The sequence below is a fragment of the Vulpes lagopus genome, chromosome 6 (assembly GCF_018345385.1).
Source record: "Vulpes lagopus strain Blue_001 chromosome 6, ASM1834538v1, whole genome shotgun sequence".
NCBI classification, from domain to species: Eukaryota; Metazoa; Chordata; class Mammalia; order Carnivora; family Canidae; genus Vulpes; species Vulpes lagopus.
Window position 1 is genome coordinate 53,993,108 of NC_054829.1, and position 26,182 is coordinate 54,019,289.

At 34.8% G+C, this 26,182-nt stretch overlaps 1 long non-coding RNA gene across 1 annotated transcript in view; it reads right to left on the bottom strand.

Moving 5' to 3' along the window:
• LOC121492959 overlaps positions 1 to 22,033 on the bottom strand; it is a 44,784-nt gene extending 22,751 nt beyond the window's left edge. Inside the window, exons 1-3 of the long non-coding RNA XR_005988352.1 lie at positions 21,954 to 22,033; positions 13,818 to 13,932; positions 9,247 to 9,323 (exon numbers count right to left, since the gene is read on the bottom strand). This is a non-coding gene — a long non-coding RNA (uncharacterized LOC121492959). The remainder of the gene's footprint in view (positions 1 to 9,246; positions 9,324 to 13,817; positions 13,933 to 21,953) is intronic.
• Between the last annotated feature and the right edge of the window lie 4,149 nt (positions 22,034 to 26,182).

The window sequence follows — 26,182 nt, forward strand, 5'->3', positions numbered from 1 at the left end:
TTTAGAAAATTTAGGTTGTTTCAATTATTTGAAATCCACCAAAATAATTCTGCAATGAATAATCTTGCATTGAGAAAGTTTATTTTCATGTTGTGGGAGATATGTCATCATGGTCGATTTCTAGAGGTGGAATTGCTCTTTGGGGAATAAGTACATATATAGGCCTCTTATCTATTGCCAAATCCCACTTGAGAGGGTTTTACTGCTTTGTATTCTAACAACCAATGTATAAGATAGTCTATCTCCCCAACAAAATGTATTGTCATATTTTTAAATTTTTCACTTTTTTTGAGAGATAGTACTTCACTAGTTTGATATGAATTTATTTGGATTTTTTCATGTTATTTTTATATCTTTTATTGAATTGTATTTTCATATGTTTTGCTTACTTCCATGTTTTTTTATTCTTTGTCCTTTAGTTTTTAAGATTCTTTGTATACTAATATTAGTCCCCTTTCTGTGCCATACATTGCAAATTTTCTCTTTCAACTTATCAGAAGTCTTTTGCCATTGTTGATGAGAATTTTGCTGTTATTGTTTTGCCATGCATATTTTTGCATCATCAAATTTATCAGTTAATCTCAAAATCTTTGGATTTGAGTTATACATAAGCATTCACTCCTGTATTCTTCTAGTAGCTATATGGATTCAATTTTTTAAATATTTAGTTCCTTAATAAATTCATAATTAATTCTTGTGCATGGTGTGAAGCACAAAACTAGTTGTGTCTTCTTTTTTTTTCTAAATAGCTACCCAGTTGTCCCAATACCATTCACTACAAAGCCCATCTTGGTCCCAGTGATTTGAGTTGTTAACTTCATCATATGCTAAATTTCCATATGTACTGGGAACTATGTCTTTTCTGGATTTTTATTCCATACATATACTTGTACATTTGTTTATTTTTCAATTTTATTAATTTATTTGACAGAGAGAACACAAGTAAGGGGACAGGGAGAAGGAGGAGTAGACTTCTCCCCTGAGCAAGGAGCTGTACACAGACTCCCAGGACTCTGGGATCATGACCTGAGCCAAAGGCAGACGCTTAATGCACTCAATGAGCCACCCAGGTGCCCCATATATTTGTAACTTTAGTGTGGGTACTGTTATTTTAAAATCACATGCATATACATATATCAATTATATAACCTATGTTTTATTAAAAAGGAAGTAATTTTTGAAAGCCAAACCAATCAACCAACAGAAGCCAGAGAAAAACTGTTTTTCTAAACTTAGACAAGGATAATAAAATAGTGTTAAGAATATCTGTATTTATTTTTTTCCAATGTCTCTGTTTCTAAACTGAAAGAGTAATATGTATTCATTTTCAAAAGATATTTTCTCTTGTTTACATGATATCATTATCTAGAGCAATAGCAGCTGGTCTTACTGTGCTCTCACCTGTGCTAAAATTCTGAGCATATGGCAATTTGAACTGCAAGATTTATTTTTTAGACCAGAGTGCAATGCACATAAATGAATCTTTTGGAGAATAATAGAGCATAATACCCTCACTTCATTAGATTCAGTGGGACCAAATTATATTTTTACCATCATCAACATTATGTATTAAGACCATATCTACACATGCAAACTAAAGGAATTAAGTAAATGTGGATAATTTGAATAAAAAAGGAACAACGTTGCCTTAAACAAGAGAATATTCTAAGAAGGCTTTTGGTAAAATCTCCAGGCAACAGCCTTAGTTATATTTGATTTAGCACTTGTAGCCATTAAATCATAGACTATGTTTGTGAAGTTGGTTAACTATATAGGTTAAATCTTGAATACTGTTCTATATATTTTGTATTATTATTGCTGGAATTGTTGCTGGTGTTTATACCAATTAAAATACACTGCATTTGCTGAAATATATTCAAGGGAAGATAATATTAAAATTTACTTAGGCATATTATAAATTAAAATTGCTCCATCATTTCCAAGCTTAAATGAGCTCAGAGCAGCAAGTAAAATTTCAAAATCTCCTAAACCAAGTAAAATAAAAGTTACACACGCAAAAAAAATGTTTCAACTATTTTAAAGTAATACAAAATTAAATACTTTATCCATAAGAAAAAGTACATGACTAATATTGGATTTTCAAAAAATTTATATATTTATAAATTAATATGAATTTATATTCTGGTTTGTAGGCAGGTTGCATAAATTTGGAGATTAGATTGGAGGTAGTCGAGCTTTAGAAGGTCAATATCGGGATAGACTTATAAGAATATTAAAATGGTATTGTTCATCTCAATTATACTATTACATTTGAAATATAGAAAATATCCCTTTAAAAAGGCAACATTGACTCTTTGAAAATAAAATATTCTCACATATCTTCTGCAAACATAATATACCCTGCCCTGTTAAAATTACATTTGTTGGGCAGCTAAATTGCTTTTGATGTTTTTATTACAGGCAGATATGCTCTTCCATCACTTTCATTTTATAGTAATCAAGGATATGTATTGCTTTATTATGCATTATGTTTTGAGCAAAGAATGGATAAAAGGAAAATAGATTTCACTGAGTCTGAGAAGCTTAACTATTTAAGAGGAAAGTGTTTTGCTTATACTGAATTAGTGTTAGTTTAAAGAAAACAACCATAGCTGACAGCAACACTTTCACCAGCTATTAAAGAGGTTGAAACAGTTGACAAGAAGGCCTACTTGCTACTCCTGAAGCAAAAGAAAAGGTATTTGCAGCATCACACTTCTGCTTGATTAGAGACAACCAGGTTGAACGCATAAAGAAACAAGCTGATACTCTAATATAACCAAGTATTTCACATGAAGTCGAAATGAAAGTCTGCATTGATTTTAAGATTGAAAAGAATACTTAAAGGCTATGGTATTAGTTATCAACTGCTACATATAAAAATGACCCTCCCCCCAACTTATGTGCTTTAATACAACTATAAACCTTTCTCATTACACAGTTTCTCTGGGACAGGAATTACATTAGAGCTTAGCGGAGTGTTGCTGGCACAGGTTCTCTGCTGAAGTTTATTAAAAGATAAAATATTTAAAATTTTTAGAGTTTATTTGAGCAAAAAATCAATTGGAATGGACAATATTCAATCTAACAAATAGAAAGGAGCTCTAAGAGCTGTACAAAATGAAAAACTTACATAGGCAGAAAGGAACAGGCACAGGAAGTTATACTAGCCAAAAAAGTGGGCTAACTGTAACGAGGTTACTTTCCTTTAGGGAATGGCAGGGATTTATCAGGCAGATGACCTAAGTAATACTGATCAGGGGATTCCTGATTACCTGGTGTAGGACTCCCATTCCTGAGAAAGCCAAACTTGTGCTTAAGTCTTTGTTTGGTGATGTGGGACTTAACATAAGGAACTCCATTTTGATTTTGGACCAATAGTCTAGTTTTTAACAAGTTGTCAAGATACAGACAAGCCTGAACTACATTCATGTGAAATCCTTGTTTGGGGCTGAAGAATCCACTTCTAAAATGGCTTACTAAAATGGCTAGTAAGTTGGTTCTGGCTGTCCTGGAGAAACATAAGTTACTACCATGTGGCCTTTTCTGCTGGGCTACTTGAGTGTTTTCACAATATAACAATTGACTTTATTCAGAGCCCATGGTCCACAAGACAGCAAGGCAGAAGCCACAAGGGCTATTTTGAACTTGCCTCAGAAATCCACTTTCATTTCTTCAATATTCCATTAGTTAGCTAACAGGAGAGAACTATCCAAAGTGGTGGGGACTACACAATGCTATGAACAGTAGGGGAGAAGGACCACTAAGGAGTCTTGGAAGTTGCCTGCCTTAGATTGGGGTTTTAATAAATTAATGTCATTATAAAATTTCTCTGTTCTTTATAGAAAAAAAAACCCAAAACAAAAACTTTTCATTTTTGTTTTAATTAAAAGTAGATAATCACTAAACACATGCTTTTAATACAATATGTTTTCTGAAATATTAAGTAAGAGATACTAACAAATCAATTTGCAGGACACCTGGATAGCCCAGTCAGTTAAACGTCTAACTTTGGCACAGGTCATAATCCCAGGGTCCTAGGATCCAGACCCCACATTGAACTCCTTGCTCAGCAGGGAGCCTGCTTCTCCCTCCCCTTCTGCCTGCTGCTCCCCTACTTGTGCTCTCTCTCTGTCAAATGAATGAATAAAATCTTTAAAAAAATAATTTGCAAGATTCCTACTTCAATTAATTATATGCTTAGGAGTCTACTGATTATAAAAATATACAGCTCTAGGAATAAAAGTGTTGCCCACTTAAATACATACACATTGCCTGTATACCATAGCTGTCCTACTCGATTAGAACTTCTATGAAGGCAAGTTCTTTGTCTTCTATCAATGCATTGCCAATAGCACCTACATAGTGCTATACACAGAAGGCACATATTAATGCTAGTTAAATTATATTAAAATTTTAGGACACATTTTCTTTTTTTTTTTTTCTTTTTTTTTTAATTTATGATAGTCACAGAGAGAGAGAGAGAGGCAGAGACACAGGCGGAGGAAGAAGCAGGCTCCATGCACCGGGAGCCCGATGTGGGATTCGATCCCGGGTCTCCAGGATTGCGCCCTGGGCCAAAGGCAGGCGCCAAACCGCTGCGCCACCCAGGGATCCCTAGGACACATTTTCTGAGAGCAAACATATTAACGTTCATGCTGGTCTTGCTAAAATGTAATGGCATTTGATAGCATGCCTCCACAGATTCAAATTAAAAACTATCTTAATGCTTGGATTTTATTGTGTCAGCACCGACTGGAGGTAGGTAAGTCTCATCCTAAGCAAATTATGGAGTAGGCAAAATTATTCTGCATTGCACTGATCTTTTCCAACTCTTGGTTCCTTTTTCCTTTCATGGTAATCTCTGTCTTTAGTTGGGCTTAGAATTCATCTAAGGTGAAGAATTGTTTTGCCCAGAGTCTTCCTAATATCAAGCACTGTGTCTTTCATCAGAGTCTGAAAGGATCTGACAGATCTATTTTGTGAGCTTTTGCATTCTCAGGGGGCTCTTTTTTTCTTCCCCAGGGGTGATTTTTCCTCTTCAGATACCCAGTGTTCCCTTTTCTTTAGCTACCTCTTTTGAACACAGAGAAACACTGTCACTCTATCTGTCATGTTCACTTGTTAATTGATGGATTTTCTTTGAAATAAAATAGTTGCTGCCAATGTATTACCTAAACCAGACAGTGCACTTCAAATGTTTCATCTCTGAGCGGTAAGTCTGATAGAAACCTTTTAAGCATTCCTGACAGCCAGAGGAAGGCATTAAAAAGGGTTCTTCCAAGGTATTTCAAGCCAATAGACACACACCAGGAAACAGCCTAGCTTGGGCTTCAGAAAGACCATCCCAGCCACCACAGATGCCAAAGGGCCTAAGTTACAACCTCTTTAAATTCCAGGACATTCCCTACCCTATCTATCTTACATAGATGTGTCTGGAAAATAAACTTCATAGAGAATTTCTCATACCTTTCATACTTTTTTGTTTTGCTAGTCAAGCTGTAGGGATCTTTCCTTCTTCTCCTTTGGACAAAGATCATTTTTTTTTCTATGATTTTTAAACATTCTTCTACCTCCTTCTAAAGTGCTGATACATATTTTCTTTATTTTCTTTATTGTGTCTAATATTCTGGTGTTGAAGCTTTGACAACAAAACATGTTGCTGGGATGTGATATATCTTCTTTAATAACAGATGCAATTGTACCATGTAAATTATGAAAATAAATTATAAATATACAGTGCCTACTAATTAATCAATCAGAAATAATTGTTTAAGATGCTTATTTTTTCCCCTACAAAAATAGCAAACAAGGGCTGCCTGGGTATCTCAGTCAGTTAAGTGTCTGCCTTCTGCTCAGGTCAGGGTCTCAGGGTCTTGGGATCAAGCACTGAGTCTGGCTCCTGGCTCGGTGGGAAGTTTGCTTCTCCCTCTCCTACTTCCCTCTCTTCCTCCGTCTGCTTCTCCCCCTGCTCATGAACTCTTACTCTCTCAAATAAAGTTTTTTTAAAATAATAAAAAAAGAAATAAAAATAGCCAATATAATAAAATGAGAATTATTATATGGTGTGATAATATAATAATGCAAACAGATTAAAATATGATAAATTTTATAGCTGGGTTTAGATTCAGTTGAGGTAAAAGAATTAGACCTTAATACTTGCCTAAGTGTGCATAGCTAAAAGAGCATTAGGGCTTGAAATACCACAAGTCACTGCTGATAAGGTCCTCAATAATTTTCAAAATATCTAAGATTTATGTGGGGAAGGAGTGAGCAAGAGATACTGAACTGAGCATCTACACTTGTAGAAAGAAGGGCCAGAAAGGGAAAACCAAAATGAGTAATGAGTCAATGAGTCAGAAACAGTGGGGCTAGCCTTCAGCTACTACTACTTTAAGAGGCCTAAATATATAAGCAACACTATGAAGGCATACTATGTGTCAAGCTCTGTGCTAGCATCCTACCCTCTCAGAGTTTACCCGGAGATATAATCACTCATAATACCACCTGATAACATAGTGAAAGAAATGATTATGAGAAAATATTTCTAACATAAAGTATTTTTAGAAGTATTTGAAGAGCAATTTATGTTTATACAAACTAAATTATCAAAGCATTAAAAGCAAGGCATCCAAAAAAGAAAGCATATCAAATATATTAGCAAGTGCTGTGCCATGTTTTAAGGCCTATATGATAAAATAACCAATGTCTGTTCTTTACTTCAAATAAGAAAAGTGGCAATCTTACAGGTAATCATTTTCACACATTAAAGTATATAACCCAGGGGCACCTGAGTGGTTCAGTCAGTTAGGCATCTGCCTTTGGCTCAGGTCATGATCCCAGGGTCCTGGGACAGAACCCCACATCAGCTCACTTGACAGGGAGCCTGCTGCTTCTTCTCCTTATGCCCTTCCTTCTCACTCATATTCTCTCTCACTCACTCTGTTCTCTCTCAAATAAATAAATTTTAAAATATTAAAATAAATATATATATATAATAACATATATAATCCATATATAATCCTTTGGTATACCTAACAAGGAAGTTACTATCTTGGCTACACATTTAACTCCTAATTTATATCTATCAAAGTGTTGTAGTATGCCCCAACATTGGGAGCTCTTAGTACCATTTCCAAGGGTCGTATTTCCTTCCTATCATGCAGTGCATGCTGCCTGCCCAACATCTGTTCAGATGTTCATCAGGGCAGCAAACAATGGGAATTTCATATCTGTACTCTTGTTGTTTACTCAAAGGGAGGACAATCAAAAGCTAACACTGTCTCGAATGTGGGGGAGAGGGAGCAGAAAGAAGGAAAAGTAAGGAATAGAACAATACTGCCAAACTTAACTTGCTAATCAAACTTTGTGCTTTTCAATGCAGTAAAAAAAAATAGAAAAATTCAAAATAATGCTAGTTTTTTCTTTCTTTTTCAGACTGAGAGAGAGCATGTGAGTAGGGGAGAGAGGGAAAGAGAGAATCTTTTTTTTTTTTTTGAAAGCGAGAATCTTAAGCAGGCTCCGCACCCAGCACAGAGTCTGATGCAGGGCTCAATCCCACAACTCTGAAATTATGACCTGAGCCAAAATCAGGAGTTGGACATTTAAGCAACTAAGCCACCCAGGTGCCTCAATAATGCCAGCTTCTATTTTTTTTGGAAAGATATAGTTATATTTTATAAACTATCTGTTGCATATATATTCATGTAATTTTAATAAATATTATATATTTTAAATCATAAATTTTAATTTTAAATATGGTGAATATCAATAGATATAACTCACATAGCCAAATCTCTTTGGGGTCCACAATAATTTTCAAGAGATTCCTCTGATCCAAAATTTGAGAATTGCTGGAGCAAGCAATCCAGTAATTTCACTGCCTATTTTAAGAGGAAAATTCTTTACATGTTTAACAAAGCTTTGATAATCTTTTGTGTTGGATGGTCCTTCAATTGGATGATTGGAAGTAGTCCAAAACACTTCTTAATATTTTCCATAGCAATCAATAGTCGATATCTCCTCTTGAGTCAGACTGTATCTTTAAGAGGAACACTTTTCTCACAAGCAGTCCTGCTACTCTGGAGGATTTCAGGCATACAGAGATGCAATTATTTTTTAATACCAGTAAATTACCCAGCATCAAAATATCTAGTTTTAATGAACAAAAGTTAATGCATATTAATTTCAGAGATTTATAGGCAGATCTGCAGCATATGTAGATAGAACACTATGATGTGCAATAGTTTGCATTGGATAGTTCCTGTACAACTAAAACTGTTTGCTGACCATGGGCCATCACCATGGGCCAAGAACACTACACTCTATATAATGATAGCCTCCTTCTCTCCCCAAGGATCCAAAGTCATTATGCAAGGAATATTCTTTGAATCAGCACCAATTGCTTTAACTGCACCTTTATGAGGTTCCAAATTGCTCCATAAAATACTTCATTAAATAAATTAAATGTTCTACTCTTCCTAAAAAGAACAGTCTTTAGTCAAAGTTTATATTACCCTCTTAAAGACCTAATTTTTGCTTTCTACTACTGTCTGCAGCTTTGAATAATCCCACTGAGCTACATGCTCAGTAGGGGTTTAGGGTTATAAAACACACAAGCTTGTGTTGATATGTCTTATCCTGTGGAAGAGCCTCTAGATGTCAACCTTAGCAGTTCAACACTGCCTTTAAATGTGAGCAAGAGAAGCAACTATTCCAGGTTCTGCAGTATAGAAAGTCTCATTTTGGACTTTCTCTGACCAACTTTCCACCCCCGTTTCCAGAGGAAAAAAATGGTTGCAAGGTCAAGAGATATATCCAACCTGAAAATATACTCCCCATGTCTAGACTACGTATACCAAAGGTCTCAGAATTATTGGACAAATTACTCAAACTTTGTTTCTAGGACCTGTTCTGGCCTCTCCCCTGGATCTTCCTTCCAAAAAGATGTATGTGTATTCCTAGTCCCAAGAGATAGCCAAAGGATCAGAAGTTTATAGGGTTTGAATACAGAGATTAGGTATTTAAGGTTAAAGTATCCATAAAAATACAAGAGGGCCTTCCTTCCACAATATGGAGCTAGGTGTGGGATTTGAAGGGGGCAAGGTGTCATTCTAGCACAGAATAAAGAATGTAGTTTATATTTTGCTTGATTGGTAAATTTTAATATCAATACATTATTATTTGGGCCTCCATTTGTACTCTTGCCATGAGCCCCAAAAATTTTGGAGTGGGCCTGAGCCTTACCTTTCTCTTTTAGGAGAGACTGTGATTCTTACATCCACGGTAGTTCACATCTATTCACCAGATAAGAAGTCAGTGATCTGAAATGTGAGCAATAGAAAATCAACATCCATAGATTTCAAGTATGACAAATAATGACTAAAATTTTAGTTCACTAAAGAGACAACATATTGTTATCCCTTAGGATATGGAAAATACATGCTAGAGACTTACAATCAATCCACTTAGAAAAGAGATCTTATCTTGAAACTAATAATATATTTTATGTTGACTAACTTGAATTTAAATAAAAAGAAAAAGAAAAAGTTACCCCATACATATACTTATTATATGTATTTTTGAAAGGCTTTGAATAAAAAAAGTAAAGTTTATAGATAGGTCAATCAACAATTATCTTGTTAACAACAAATGCCATAGTCTTATTTTCTCCTAAATTCTTAGATATAGCTCCTCTTCTAAGCCTTCTAATCTGGCACCTCAGAGTGTAAAGGCTTTGGCAGCTGTATACAAATGTGTATTAACTCATCCAGTGTCTCTTCACTCTCTTAGCTCTCCCAATTGCAGGGACTGAAGACAGAAAAATTGTTTGTTTTTATGTATATCCCTAATTGGTAAATAATTATTTTCACATATTTTAATGGAAGATAGTCAACTATAGTACATAAGTGTCAGTTTCATTCTGCCTTCTCTAGATGACCAGAACCATAATATGGATTTTCTTTCTTTCCTTCAATGTTCCTACTTCCTTCCAAAGAAAATTATATTGTCCAATTACACAAGCTCCTCCAAAAAAAGACACATCTCTAATTTATCTCTTTTGGTTTTCATTCATTTAGTACTTATTGACTGCTGTCAGTTACATAGTGTCTTGGGAACTGGAGATACAGCAACAAACAAAACAATGCCTTTTCTATCAAGGAACTTAGTTTCTAGTATGTGCACAATATGTGGAAAAGGTAGGGAGAGGTATATTAGTAAACATACAATATGCCAATGAGTGTCAAGTGTTTTAAAGGAAAGGGAAACAAATGAAGATGGAAATGGAAGAGCAGGGGCTATTGCTTTGTTTTATAAAGGGTGGCCAGGAAAGTATTAGAGATAAAGTAATAAGAAGTGAGAGAAAATCAAGTGTATAATTGGGTTAAGAGTGTTCTAGGCGGAAGAAATAGCAAACGAAAGGGTGAATGTGGCTACCATGTTCTAAGAAGAACAAGGTCACTAATGTGTGGCTACAGTAGAAAGAATGAAATGGAGAGTCAAAGAAAATTAGGCCAGAAAGTTAGAAGGAAGAAAATTCATATTAGGACTGTCTTACTCTGAGCCACTGGAGAGGTACATGAAGAGGAGTGAATAATATGAGGCTTTAATATGATCATTCTATGTTCTGCCTTGTTGGTAGAATTTGGGTTTGTAGTAATTAGGATAGGCCAAGTTATAACAAGTGATAAATATCCTGAAAACAAATAATTTGCAACCTAAAACTAGTTCTCATTTGTCCTATATCTATAATCTTGGTCAAAAAGAAGATTATGTCCATTGCAATTACTCAAAGACCCAGACCAATGGACTTGTTTTCATAACCAAAGTATAAAGACAAAGGCACGACAAACCATATATTGACTCTTTAAGCTTCTGCTACTGAGTTCTACTATCACTTCTGCTCACATTTCACTGGCTCATGAAAATCATATAACCTGACTGCTTTGAATTGGGTAAAGAATTTCAATCTACAATTTGTCCAAAGCAGAACAGACATTTTCAAACATCCTAACACGCTTCCCTGATGATCACAAATACTTAGTTTGCTCCCTTCCCCACATGTAAAATAACCTCCTAACACTCCCCAAGAAAGTTCAAGAATTCTGTCTAATAATATTATGATTTAAGAGCAGAAGTAAATATATCTATTAAAGTCCAGATGTGCCACTTCTTGTTCTAAAGGCCTAGAAATTTAAAAAGAAATAAATACACAAAAATGCTCTACCATCTACCCCTCTATCCTATTCCCATTGGATTCACAGAACAAGAATAGAATCACTTGAATAAATATTTCTGGTAAGGAATAGGAAGAATGGACATGGGGAGGAAGCACTTAGAAGTCACTGAACCATAGAAATTCCCCATTCCCACTGAGTGGCCACTGTGAGGGTTAGCTACCTGAGAATAGTGCTCAAGTTTGCAGTTCTCAAGGGTTCTGGGCTCTGACCTGTGTACCTTATCCTCAGTATATACATCTGAAATGGATATAAGAAAATGTTGTCCATTTAGCAAGCTGAGCAGCTTGCTAAATCTTCTTTACCACCATAAGATTTGGGGTCTGGGAACTATATTTTAAATCTTTAATAGTCATAATTTCACAGGCTCGTGGGGTTTTCAACAGTACAATTATTGCAAAGTTACAGTCACCTAATTAATTCCTAATATTTACAGTCATCTTCATGTACCAATAATCCTACTTAAGTTGTTTTGGAGATGTGCCCTGCTCTCCAGACTTTATTGTGAGTATAAACTTAACAGATATCCTGGGAGAGGCCCATCCCTAGTATTTTTCTCTAGACCTTATGGTGCAACTGAAAAGACTTAAAGAATTCATTCACTGAGAGACTTTAACAGGTGGCTGATGGCCATTCTTTTGTTTTGGCCCTTGCTGCTGCCAGGCTGAATTTTAGCCTTTTGTTTTTTAAAAGCCTTAACAGCTTTCTTTTTACTATCTGGAATTAGAAGTCAATTGCAACTTTATTCTGCCAAATCCCACATTTCAGAACTCTCTTTAATCTCTTTCATTCTTTCTTGCAAGCCAACCAATTGTTTTATCTTTTTCCTGTTGTACATGTCAAAATGAAGTCGAAAGTAAGAAACTAGTTGTTGATGTTCACTTATTCTCTTGCGTAAAGCTACAAGCTCAATGGGTAAAATACTTGCTTTCCATGTGACCATAGGTTAGAATTTTCCCACTATATAACATGGATTACCATCCATCTGGCCTCCAATAATATTTCCTTGACACCTACCACACAATGCCATAACCAATGCCAAATATTTTTGGGTTTTGTTCCTGTTCTGGCATCTCCTGGAACAATTTATCAGTTAGGATAGGTGAAGTTAAACTGGTTGCACCCTGAAAGTCTCAGAGGCTTGAAGCAAGAAAACTGATTTTTCTCTCATCCTACAGATTTACTCATAGTCGGCAAGGTTGGGGGGTTTATAATAGGAACCATAGTGAATGGATTATGTAAATTCCATTAATCACACTGGTTCTTAATGCTACTGCCCAGAAAGGATACATGTACATTCTTATACATTTCATTGGCCCATCAAGTCACATGAGCAAAACAGAAGTTTAAGTGGGGGAGGGGAGTAGATTTTTATTATATGGCCAGTGTGAGAAAAGTGACATTAACAAAAGGTCCTGGGATCCCTGGGTGGCGCAGCGGTTTGGCGCCTGCCTTTGGCCCAGGGCGCGATCCTGGAGACCTGGGATCGAATCCCACATCGGGCTCCCGGTGCATGGAGCCTGCTTCTCCCTCTGCCTATGTCTCTGCCTCTCTCTCTATCTCTCTGTGACTATCATAAATAAATAAAAATTAAAAAAAAAAGGTCCTAATGAATACCACTATGTTTAGAGATGGAACAATGAAGACCATGTAGAAAGGTACTGGAATAAGGCATAAGATGGTTGTGGCATGGATCAGAGGGTAAGAAGGCTTGTGGTAAGAAGTCATCCAACTTTCAGTACAGTTTGAAGAGAGATCTAATAGTTTTTGTTAATAGAATGGGGTATGAGAGAAAACTGAGGAGTCAAGAATGAGTCTAAAGTTTTGACCTGAACAAATGAACAAATGGGACAGAGGTGTGTCGCAGATACAAAGATATAGAAGGAGTCATTTTGGGAGGGAATATCAAAAATTCAGTTTTGTGCATGTTAATTTTGAGAACCATACTCTGCCATTGGCCCTACACAGGTAATGGTTGCTGAAAAGAGGCCCTGTCTTCTTGATGGCTCTCTAGTTATACCTGCTCTTTAAATCTGAAGCTGAAACCATTCATGCTGCAGGCAGTCTGGTGCACCTTGGGTTTATAACGATGCAGTCATCACTTTCATCTGTTTTCAGTGTTCTCTTACCCACATATATTCTAATTTTCCAAGATTTATGATGTGTTCCTTCATTCAGTGACCCATAATACCTGCCAGACTAGAAGCTAATGGCATTAATTAAAAGTTCTTTATTATGCTGTCCTTAGAAAAATTGATCTTGGAGAAAGTGATCATTCTACAGCACTCCCAAAAGTTCTGGGTTATTTTTACTCTATTAAGCACTATTTCCTTTTTAAGCAGATCATGCATGTCTCACTTGTAAAGATAGAAAAATATTCCTATCTTGTAACTATCCTTTAAAAAATACTTTAGGCTCAGGAATTATTAAAATCAAATCTGCCTTAAATGTCTCAGAATCTGGGTCCAGTGCTTCCTGACGTTTTGCACTCTTAGCAAGTATGTAATAATATTACCATCCTATAGGCAACAATAGCATGCAACATGAAAAACAAATTTTGATTTCAAATAGAACACTTACTCAGTTACACCTTTCAATTCTGGACATCCATTTGCAGAAGTAGCATTATTAGGTAGCCTCTTGTCTCTTCTGCAAAAATCCAGTTTCAGCACACTGTTTCCCAGGTTATTGGAATCTGTTTGTAGTCAGTATAAAGGATTAAAACCTTATGAATTATGGCCTGATTCATAGATCAACCACCACTTCAATGGCTAAAAGTGATGTTAACTTGTTATTCAGTATCCAGTAGTACTTGGCATTAATTACCCATAATTCCTACTCATGCATCTTTACTAAGACTTTGTCAGTCTTCTTAAAAGTGCCTGCAACTTCTGACACAGCTCGGATTCAGTGTTTAGCCTCATTTCCTGGACTTCTACTGGCTTTCATCTGGAGCCTTTGTCAATTTCCCAGTTCCATAGCTCTGCGGATATTCTTTTCTTTCCTTCTTTTTTTTGTTCTTTTTCACAATAAGAATGGATTTCTTTTTGGGTGGACTCCAGAGAATATACTAATTCTACCTAAATTAGAAGAAAGTGGTTAACACAGGTGGTAACTTACTGAGTCCTACACCTAACTCCACTCCAATCTGAAACTCATAATTTTCATATACCTACTGTCTTTACCAGGACTACAATTACTTCAAATCATCTCTTAACATCTAACCTATGCATGAAGATGCAAATATGAGACCTCACCACAACCACACAATCTTATTCTTTTGTTTTGTGCCGTGCTGTTTTTTCTCTCAACTTGCTTCTCCTACACGGAAATTTGAATAAGATTAGGCTACTTCTGTGTTTAAGTTGGCTACCATTTCCCTGGCCCTGGGCTGCTCATGTAAATCAGCAATGTTTGATTTTTGATTTTGTGCCATGTATTTCCAGTACAGGCCACAATACTGGCAAAAAAAAAATCTAATCTCAGGAAACTGCAAGTTCTTTTATCCTTTCCCCGCTGGGTGCTGAAAAACTTATGCTTCCATAGAAATTTTTGCCCTGCAGAAAACTTGTTCCAAATTCAGTAACCAGTCCAACACAGATGCAAAAGCCTTCCCAACTTTCACCCCATGTTCCAACTTAAAGGATCTATCTCTACATTATCCAGCTGTGTATCTCAATCTCTAAGGCATTTGATTCTTTTCATCTTCCCCCAAGGGTGTTCAGTGTGTAGTCCAAATTCTTCCTTCCCAAGCACATCTCTTAGCCTCTGAAAAATATGTCTGAACTTTTTGTCATATTGTAATCATTTTACCCAGAAGTCTTTCTTTCCCCAGGAAACAACAACAAACAAAACAAACTAGCATTCATTTTACATTTCATGTTAGATAAAGGAGTACATGAATCACCTTTCATATGCTATTTCTTCCAAATTCCTGCATTCAGCTGGTTTCTAACATTATAAACCTAAGTTCCTGCACTATGTTTGCAGCATGCATGTTTGACATCATCTAGCCCCCCAAGTGGGCCCATTAGAGATGACCACCATCTTCCATAGACAAGAGATGATTATTGCAATTGCTACTCATTCTGCATAGTACCCAATTTTGAGCACTACTCACTGACAGTTTAGAAGCTCTCCTTGATTGGCACTAAAAGTATAGGTTAAGTTTACCAAGGCAGAAAATACCATAGTTCCAGAAGCAATGACAGGAAATTCTTGCTTATCGCCCTAAAGTTTTACAAGTTTAAGATTAGAAATACACACAATTTACTACTAAGCAAATATGGTAATACATGAAATCCGAAGGATGTTTTAACAATGATAATAGATAACATATATCTGACATTATGTGTCAGAACTACCTAAGTATTTTATATTTGTTAGCTCAGTTAATCTTCACAACATCTTATGAGTTCAATGCTATTGTTTATGTAAGCTGGGAGTAGGAAGCTGGAGGAAAAGAGAAGTTTGGTCATCTGTCCAAGGTCACACTGTTGAGAAGCAATAAAGGCAGGATTCCAAAAAGGCATTTTCTATGAAGTTTCTTTTCAGATGAAAACTGAAATTCAGATGAGCCCCCCTTTCCTCAAACAGCATCAGGGAATCAGTCTACTTATGTCCCCTTCTTCCTGTGTCATTCTACTACTTACCCTGCTCCAAATTCCAGAGTCCCCGTTTGCACACAATTTATTTCATCTCGTTTTTGTTTGATTTTTGTTTCTTTGATGGAGGTTTAAAGTTTAACTTCAATCAGATTTGAACATCATTTCTTTTGCTATTATTTACAACTTCTTTTCACTATTTTATTAAAATCCATTGAACAAGAAAGTGGCAAGTATGGGTTGAAGGAACCCCTAACTGGCCCAAAAAACTTTTTTGATTATGTATATGCATTTATGTGCATGAATCAATTAGTCCAAAGTCAGATGGAAAACAAGTGAAGTGAAGCTTTGACCTCAGGTGGCTTGGCATCCCATCTGTGCAGTTAACTACTGATGGTTATTACTTTTCATATCTTCATCATATTATGATAATATAATCTACCTATATGGTGGTTACTATGAGTATGGTTCTTAGAAAACTACCTGGCATATAGTGCTTAACATTTTTTGTTATTATAGTTAATGTTAAGGGTGAGATTATTCCTGATTGGCTTAAAAATGTATCACATTATACCTATTTCTCTGCTTTTTTGTTTGTTTGTTGTTTGTTTTATGTCTTCAGCTCTCCTCTTACTTTCCCTTACACTAACATGTAAATCTGAGTTTTCAAGGAAATTCTATTATGCATTATTCAAGTTGTTTAAGCAATTTTTAAAGGTTACCTTGTGTCCCAAAGATAAAGCCCAAGCTCCTTAATACCCAGCTTCCCCAGCTTCTCCAACTTCATTTATCACCAATCTCTTTACTCCAGAATGCTGAGTCATGTCCCATTTCCCTTGCCCCTTATTCCTCAAAGTTGACTCCTACTTTCCTTCTTTGAACTACAGTTCAGATGGTATGAGCCCACCCCTGCCTCCCATGTAGACAGGACTGAATGAAGACCCTTACAATGTGCACTCCACAAAGTATAGGGAAGATGTTTAATATTTCCCCTGCAGCATGCGTTGCTCTGTTCAATAATTGTTTATTTCTTGAGACTTCCACAAGCTTATGCCTTTCTCTGAGGCCAGGTGTATATTTGTTCTGTTTAGTATCAATAAAAGGCCTGACACATGATAATGACCCAAAATATTTTTGTAGAATAAATCAGTGTATAAAAAACTAATAAGTGATATTAATATCAGCTCTATGGAAGAAGAAGAATACAAATGTTGGAGTTACAACCTGTACTTTTTTTTGTCATTTACAAAGCTGGATCGTTAATTACTAAAATGTACCACTAAAATACAAGGAAGGAGGGTATTGTAACTCAGAAGACAAATTCACAATTATTGCCTGTGATAAGTAAGCAGAGTCAATGGAGTGCTGCCAGGCAAGGCTAAGAGAAAAGCAATTTATCCTGGAACCAAGAGAGATTGTCTATGATAGAGACAGAAATAGAAAAGTGAGTATGGGGAGAAGGCAAAGGAAGGAAATGAGGAGGAGAAAAGAAAAAAGAAAAAGAAGTGTGAAAAGAAAGGAGAGAGGGAAGGCAAGAGGGGAGGAGGGACAGGGAAATTAAAAAGAAAGTTCTATAGATACAATGGCAGATACATGTATCTGTTTGGATAAGGTAATATATTAGCCTGAAAGAAATAATAACTAAGACAATCATTTTAGAAAAGAAGTTGTTCTACAGCAGAACCTAATCAATATGTATATATATTTTTTTCTGTTGTAAGGGTCTCTGAGTCTAAACAAAAGTCAACACTACAATGTCTCTCTCCCCTTTTTAAAGACAGTGCAAGTGATTCACTGAATCCACAAAAATACTTTGTATGTTCCATGCATAAAATAGTGAACAAGAAGGATATAGTCACTTCCTTAACTGTATTTATAGTTCAGCTAGGGAGTGGGAGCTATGAATTATTTATAATGCTCCAGGCATTGTGATATGTACTATGCATGCATTTTTTCCCATTTAACTCTTAAAATAATCGTATAATAATGTTGCTATAATTATACCCATTTCAAAGATGAGGAGAATGAGGCTTAGAGGCAACATTGTCTTGTCAGCCCTTGCTATCCATTAAAGTCACTAAGGGAGCTCTGTGAGTCAAGATCCCAAAAACAAAGGTAATGATTTGACACATAATGCATCCTGATGATGAATATAGTTGACCCTTGAACAATCAGGGGTTAGGAGTTGAAATCCCTGTGCAGTCAAAAATCCACATATGATTTTTGACTCCCTCCAAACTTTACAAATATCCTATTAATGATTGGAACCTTTCCCAGTAACATAAACAGTCAATTAACACATATTTTGAATGTGATGCATTTATATACTGCATTACAATAAAGTAAGCCAGAGAAAACAAAATATTATAATTATAAGGAAGAGAAAATAAATACATTTATAGCACTGTGCTGTATTTATTAAAATGAATCTAGATATAAGTGGACCTATGCAGCTCAAACCTGTTGTTCAAGGGTCAACAGTACATATTTTTAAACTCCCAGTAATTCCAATATGCACACAATTTTGAAAACTTTTGGCTTAGGCTGAGTTTATAATTTACTCGCATTTATTTTACTAGTAAATGGTAATCCAGAACTCAAGATCCAAGTCTTTCTGATACCACAGCTGGTACCCTTAATCCCTTGCTGTGTCCTAATGCTAACATCAAAGGATATCAAGAATAGAACACTGTAGATTATTCATTGAAACATACACTTCTTAATAGTCTAAAGATCCATGATGAATTAGACTGTTGAAAAAAATATGCATCAGGAGAATGGTATTCAAAAAAAGATACATTAGATATGAGGATGATATATTTCTATTGGTTTCTATGAAAAGGCTTGAAACAAATTAAAGCTAGCATTCTCACATAGTGACGGGCTCCCTTCATGATGAAAAAATTCCTGACATGAGAGACACTATAGTCACTACCCCTCTCCCTCTCTGACTGGATATTGTAATTGAATACACTCAATGCTCTCCTTCATTCCTGGATGTTGAGTGAAAATTTCCAAGTGATACATTTCCAAGTGGTTTTCAAGAAATCCCTGATTGGAATATATTACAGCAATCTAATGGCAATATAATGAATGTTCCAAAGTAATATTTAAAAATAAATAATTCCAATCTCTTTAGAGGAATATATTTTAAAATATCAAGACACAAGGCTATTTCTGTTATGTAAAACAAAAGAGTAAAGTGGAATTTAATGAGACCGTAGAAAAGCAAACCAGCAAAAAAAAAAAAAAAAATTAGCAACCATCTTAAACAATGTCATTTCTCCTCTTACTCTCTACCATGTTTAAATTTGGTAAAGGTTTTTGTTGTACCTCATTTTCTCATGAACCATAACATCAATAAATTTTTAGTATCTAATGGAAACCAGGGAGTAAAGTTAGTCACCTGAAAGACTTCTAAAAATTCACTCATTTACTTCCTTCACATAGGGGAGACAAATACATTTTGTGTGTAAACTTTGAGACAGAACTATGTTGTTTGAGAAATGGTTAAAGACTTACATTTAATTTAATTTTTAATATCCCTCTCAATCTTAAATCCTTAAATTAATTTTCTCCCAAATTCCACCCTACTTTCCATACTAACAAAAGAAATGTCAAAGTCCAATGATTTTTTATTATTGTTTTATTTTTAATATACAGTTGATCATGAAAAACACTGGTTAAAGCTGTGCAAGTATACCTATAGGCAGATTTTTTTTCCAATACAGTACTGTAAGTGTATTTTTTCTTCCTTATGATTTTTTAAATAATATTTTTTCTAGCTTACTTTGTTGTAAGAATATAATACATATAACACACAATGTATGTTTAAATCAATTAGTTGTGTTATTGGTAAGGCATTGGGTCAACGCTGTGCTACTAGTAGTTAAGTTTTGAGAGAGTCAAAAGTTATATAGGGATTTTCAGCTGCACAGGGGTCAACACCCATAACCCTCAAGTTGTTCAGGGATCAAATGTATATTAGTGTTATATGGATTATTAATAAGGCAAGAAATTTCCTTATTTTTATGAATTTATTTGTAATTTTAAAATATTTTGAAGATAATTACTCTTATGGCAGGTTGGACACACAGTGGATCCTCTATTCTACAGTACACCATGGTAAATGAGACAAAGTAGGAAAGCCAAGTATACAATCATAGGAATAAGGGGAATAGGAGAAAAGGTAACCAAAGACAAGAGATCCCAACAAAGCTTTGGAAAATTGAAAGGAGATAGAGGAATAAAATGAATTGTAGTTAGAAGAGTGGGAAAAGCTATTACTTATGTCTTTAAAAGGGAGAAATATAAAAGAAAACAATATTCTTGGGACCCTGGACTTAAAGGTTTCAGAATGCATATATAGGACATAGGCTGAAATTTGAGTGGTGGGTTGAAAGTCTGTACACAGAAAGGATAGACAGCCTCTTGCCATTTTGCTGGAGAACACATCACTCTACCCCTAGAAAATGTAGTCCTTATTCTCAATAGAAATTAAAGAGGCTTTTTAAAACAGAGAACAAAGAAAAACGTAGAAGGTAGAAGTGAGGCACAAGGCTATAAAATGGGGAATTAACTGCAAGTATAAGTAACCAAGGTCTGTTCACTACAGAGGATGAATTGCAGAGGATTGCAATTCCCAGAACACTGGATTTCAGGCAAACATTAACTAGAGATAGGGCCAGATACATGGGTATGCATCTTCTGTCATCTTATGGGGACCCACACTTAGAAGGATCACACTTTTATTTTAAAGCTCTGTGATTGCGGTCTTGAGGTTCTTAATTTTTTTAACAAGGAGCTCTGCATTTCCAGTTTGCATTGGCCATCACAAATTTTGCAGGGCTGACCAGATATATATTTGCTAGAGAAGAAGAATGACCAAAGACAATAGACTTCCAGGTACTGGCAAACTTGACTACAAACACTAAGAGTCTAATTATTTCTTTCATATTTCACTCTCAAATACGAATAGATATCTAAAAATCAGCAGCCATTAGAGAGTGCATATTACATGGAAGAAAGAAAAAAGAACACAAAGAAAAATATAAAAAATGAATCCAGGGAAAAAAGAATACAGAGAAAAGAGAAAGACATTCTCTTGTGAAGAAACTATAATGAATAACTCTGAAAGCTGTAATATTGCATAAATAAAACAAGGACATGATAATGTAACAATGAATATTTGCAAACTAATGAGCTATTACAAATTAAAATATTATAACTAGAATGATAAATTCAATAAAAGCATTGAAAATAAATGAGGAAAAAAATAAGAAGTTAAAATAGAATGATGAAACAATGAAAAGTAGGGGGAGAAGATGAAAAAAATAAGATGAATATTCTAACAAATCCAAGAGATGACACATAGCATAATTAACAGAGAAGAAAGAAATGAGAGAGAAGAGCATTTCAAAGGTATAATACAAATTTTTCCACAACTAAAGCTCAGATGTATAAACACAAAGGCTTATTGAGAAGTAAAAAAAAAAAAAAAAAACACACACAGATTCAAAGTCAGTTGAATTTTAGGAGATCAATTAATTAATTGCATTAAATAGTGGCATTTTCAGAGACTATACTATTAAAAGTCTATCAGAGAGCACAACAAACCCACAGACAAATGAGACAAATGCTCTAAGTAAAGACAGAGCAATAATAAAACTGAATAGTCAATGAATGTTCATGACCAAATATATAACACATGTATACTGGAAATACAGAATTCATGCAGGGATAGAATAACAACAATACTGAAGATAGTAACTAAAATTGCATACATTTTACTGTCCTCAAGGAACAGCCACATCTGTTATTTTACTATTTAAAATGCAATAAAAATGTAAAGAGAAAAATAAGCTAATAATGTGACAATAGTTAAATGAACAGAGCCAAAGACAGTCAACATTCTTCTTTTGTTTCAATTATCTGGGTGTTTCAAGACAAAGGACTTGTATAAACTAAATTATTTGGATACTGTCTTTATATGTACACACTTATCAAGAGAATATGTAGTCATATAATCCGTTTTCCAACTTAAATGGTAAAGAAAAAGAACATTAATATTTAAAGAGATGAAAGCCCTCTAATGTTTTGCTGAATTACTTACCTTCTTTTTAATTTGAATCCTAAATTATTACTCTCCTCCAATCTACGAAGGTTTTCAATACAATCTCCAGCTATTTCAACAGTATTTTATGGTATCCCCCTCAAAAACGGTGTAAAACTGCTTCACTCTCAGTCAGAGCATTTGGGAAAATCTTTACCATATGATTTCTGTCATCCTCTATAGGCTTCATTTGCATGAATTAAACTGAATGAGACATTTCATATTTTTTTGAAGTGAATTTAAACCAAATAAGTGGAGTGGAATGAAATTCTTCTTTCTCTTCAATTTCCCATTTCGTTCTCGGCTATGAAAAATCAGGTGGCCTGTTGTACACTTTGCTGTGTTCCAATTGAAGACGTCAAGCTGTTGAGCAATATGCAAATGAAACTCCCCTCAGGACTGCGTTTTCCTGCTCTTGATTCAAGAAAGATGACAATAAAAGTTTAATGTAAAGCCTTGTCACTGAAATGCCAAGAAATTCATATTTTCCTTCCTCACAAACTTCTGTATATGCTTGAAACCAAAATAAATTTCACTTATCTGAAAATTATTAAAAATTCCAGCTGTAAAAATGAAGACAGAAAAATCCTGGCTCCATTCAAAAATCAAGAAAAAAAAAACAAAAATCAAGAAAAATGAATTCAACTTCTTTTATTTTAAAAATTATCAAAATCATATTCTTAAAGTCCTCCTCACTAGTGATCTACCACCAGAATCAAGGAATAATTAAATAGGGGTTTAAACTTCTAGGAATAGAACTGACATTTTATTTTAATAGCACCTAAAAACATTTTTTTAATTTGTGGTTTTTCATTTCAAAAGCTTTGGTCAAGATCCAAAGAAAAGAAAGACATGGATGACAGAACGCCTACCCAGGCTTCTATCCTACCATCTCTGTGCCAACTAAATTATCAAAGGTAAGGATGGGCAAGAACAGAAAGCATTAGGAAACTTATCTATGACTGTATATCCTAAGGGCCACTTAAGTCCCATGGAGGTCTCTGGACAATAACATTATGAAGAGTGGTTTTGTACAGTTTTAGAACTTTTCTGTGCCAATCAAAAAATTGGAGAGGCAACCAAGACCATGGAGAGTTTCACAAATATACCAGCCCACCATGTGCAAAGTAGCATAGATCATACAACAGAAGACTAACATAAATAGTACGGTGTCTTGAATTGAGTCGTTCATATTTGTCAGCAACTAGCAGCACTCCCCAACTTTGCTATAAACAGGCATGGTTATATCAACAGTCATAAGGCAAAGTCAAGTATAATAAAATATTATTTTTACCATTTTACTTGTCACTGAAACATTTAAATTAGGGATATAAAATTGACAACCTTACGTATGATATGAAAAGATGAGCAGTATCTAAAAATTGCTATGCAATTATTCTTTTATTTTTTAACTTCTACTTGGAAGATAACTGATGCTATAACATGCCAGAAAACCTCCCCCATCATGCAAAAAGATAAACACATAACATAGAGCAGTATCACATATAGTAATTTATGCTCAAACCACAATAGTTACTGTCAAGGAAAATACAAAATAAAAACATATTGAAATAGAACAAACTATGCATATACACATACATATGCAAACTCCAAACTCTTCCGAAAGACACAAACATTGAGAATTCATGAAATAGATCATATTAAACAAGTTCTTTTCTAAAAAATATTAAGATAGATTGCCTAAATTCATTAATCAGTTAATGTTTAATACTATTCCACTAATAAAGAAGCAGCATTGAGGTTTTGAAAAAGCATATAGACCTGGAGGTCTTTTGGGCCACCAAGAGTCCTGATGTAATATATTGGGAGAAATCTCATGAATCTCTTTTCCTTAATATTTCACCACACCGTAATATGGTGCCACTCATTCTAATTCAGTGTCACTACAGCTGTGATGTACTGAGAATGAATGCTACTACTTATTGTTGTTTCTTTAATTTGAATTCCAGTATAGTTAACATACAGTATTATATTAGTTTCAGTATACAATATAGGGATTCAACACTTCTCTATTGAATGCTACTAATTGTAATCTCAGGCAAATCACTTAATTTATCTTAATCTCTGTTAAATGAGAATACTGTAATTCCCAGTTATACATAGTCTTGTTGAGGATAGAATGAAATATAAATGGTGAAAACCTGCTACAGAAAACCTACCACCAAGCAGGTAATGAAATAAAAAAAATCATTGAGTTTAAACCTGCTGTACCTTCCTGCGATATTCAAAAGTAAAATAGGAAGGTAACATTTACAACAGACTAGTAATTGGCAAGTAATCAACAAGCAGTAGTCTTTACTATAATGTTGATTTTATTTTTCAAAGACAAGATCACTGCCTTCAATTAATGAGAAACAGGAAATATTCATGCTTGAAAAGTAATGAAAATTAATAGGCAATAAATAGTATTTTAAAAGTACACAAACTATAGAAATTCAGAGAAAAAAAAAACAGTTTAAATTGGAATAATCAAATCAAGCTTTACAAGGATATGCATAATATCCAGCATACTATCAACCTCAGAGCATTTTATGTATTCTGAATGTGGCTTCCATTACTAACCATAGATACCTAGACTAAAATCCTGAATTTTATTTTTATTTTTTGTAAGATTGATTTATTTATTTTTGAGAGGGAGAAAGGGGTCGGGGAGGGGGCCCAGGGAGAGAGAGTCTTCAGCAAACCCCACACCAAGCACAGAGCCCAAGACCAGGCTCCACCTCATGACCCTGAGATCACAACCAACCGGAGCTGAAACAAAGAGTAGGGCACTACTTAACTGACTGTGCCACTCAGGTGCTCCTAAAATCCTGAATTTAAAAACAAAAAATATTCCATACAGATCATGTATATGTGATTCTATAAAACTGGCAGCTACTGAGTGGTTTCTGTGTGTCTACATGGGATGTGTCTCAAAAGTTTTTAATGAGTTTCTCATTTTATGTTGCTTCACAAGTAAAACCAAATAGAAACCAAAGCCGAATATGGGCAGATGGTGTGAGTGCTGAGAAGCTAAGCAGCAGAGAAAGCATTCCTTGAATTAATCAAGTTCTGTCAGAAGAAGTGAGAAATATTTCATTTACTTCCAACTATGAGTTCATCCTTTGCGGTACTGACTCTAAAGTCTAACTTTTTGGCTAATATTTATCTTCATTTTGACTTTTTTCTACCTTCAAATATATTATTAATTATTATTCTTTTCCAGATAAGATATAATTAAGTGGGGTTTCATATCATATTTGGAAGTATTGACTGTTATTAATACCTCTTCTTCCTAATATATATTACTCTTGATAGTCACCAAAATTCAATGAGAATAAATCTGTGCTCACTGAAAGGAATAAAGTTATACCTTTATACAAAATCTTAATCTATTGACTTTCAGCATAAGTATAAAAATGCATTATGTAAAAATGCTGGTGTAATAATTTGTGCATGCATTTATAGATGTTGGTGTATTACTAAACCTTAATTCAGGAACATAAAGTGACTCCTTTTTCTATGAATTTCCAGGTAAAATAACTCCATTAATATAAAAGAAAAATTTTGATCTACGCTTTGAAATCAGATGTGCTAAATACACATTCCTCAGAATCGGAAAAGTTTCTATGGAGTCAGGAAAGATAAGGAAGATGTGGTGGGGCTCTCCACATTTTACCTATTCTCTGTTTCTAGCCGTGCAGGGGAGATCTCTTGATTGCTAACCTATGCAATCCCCATCTTTAGAGAATCTTTCTGTGAAAAATTATACAAAAAGCAAACTCTACTTAATCCTGCTTTTATGCTAAGAACCATGGCTGAGCAAGTAGAGACTTGCTCTCAGTATCCTGTAGCTACCTGCTAGAGAGAAAGTTTGTCCTGGAGCATTCTTTGAAAAAAAGGTCCATCTTGCTGATTAAACTTCAGTTATATCTTATACATCTATCCAGAGAAATATAATCTTAAAAGCTCCCATAGGAGAATTTATAAGTTCTGGTTCTGATATCGTAGCAAACTGGTTATGCTAGAATTTCCAGCTGACCTTGCATTGACTATTACATGATCACTATGTGCTGTTCCTCCATGTTTTTATCCCACAGATAAGTACAACCATAAAAGGCGCCAATAATATTATTACAATTGAGAAAAATGCATGTAAGGTGCTTAATGTAAGATACTACTTCACAGGGTAAAAACTCAGTATTAGTTATTATTTCAATGTTGTTATT